At 62.9% G+C, this 396-nt stretch overlaps 1 protein-coding gene across 3 annotated transcripts in view; it reads right to left on the bottom strand.

The window, feature by feature from the left end:
* SEMA6A (sema domain, transmembrane domain (TM), and cytoplasmic domain, (semaphorin) 6A) overlaps positions 1-396 on the bottom strand; it is a 129,689-nt gene that overhangs the window by 128,637 nt on the left and 656 nt on the right. The window lies entirely within an intron of this gene.

The following is a 396-nucleotide window of genomic DNA, read 5'->3' as shown; positions in this document are numbered from 1 at the left end:
GCCCGGAACCTCTGGTGCCAGCGGCCGCGGGAACCGGGCTATCACCAAGTGGCAGGGAGCGCGGGTGCCAGGGCTATTACAAGTTTACACACTCCACACAGAGCCCAGCCCAGACCCCGCGCGGACAACAAAAGATCCCCTTCTCTTTCCCACCGTCTCTGCGGAACCCATTCTCCCACTCCGAAATCCAAACCTGGTGATGGATGAAAACAGCGCTCTCCCACCCCACCTCTTTCAGCCCTCGAGGGCAGAACCCCTTTCCTGGCTTTTGCACCAGGACACGGCGCTTCCGAGAATCCCACCCTCATGGGGCATCTCTGCTCCCCGCTGGCCCCAAAGTGAGGACGAGACGGTCCTGCACACACATCCCCGGGCCAGACGGCCATCCGCGCCGTC

This window comes from Myotis brandtii, unplaced genomic scaffold (genome assembly GCF_000412655.1).
Source record: "Myotis brandtii unplaced genomic scaffold, ASM41265v1 scaffold1105, whole genome shotgun sequence".
In the NCBI taxonomy this organism is placed as follows: domain Eukaryota; kingdom Metazoa; phylum Chordata; class Mammalia; order Chiroptera; family Vespertilionidae; genus Myotis; species Myotis brandtii.
Note: the sequence above shows the minus strand (reverse complement) of the source record. Positions and strands in the feature narration are given on the sequence as shown.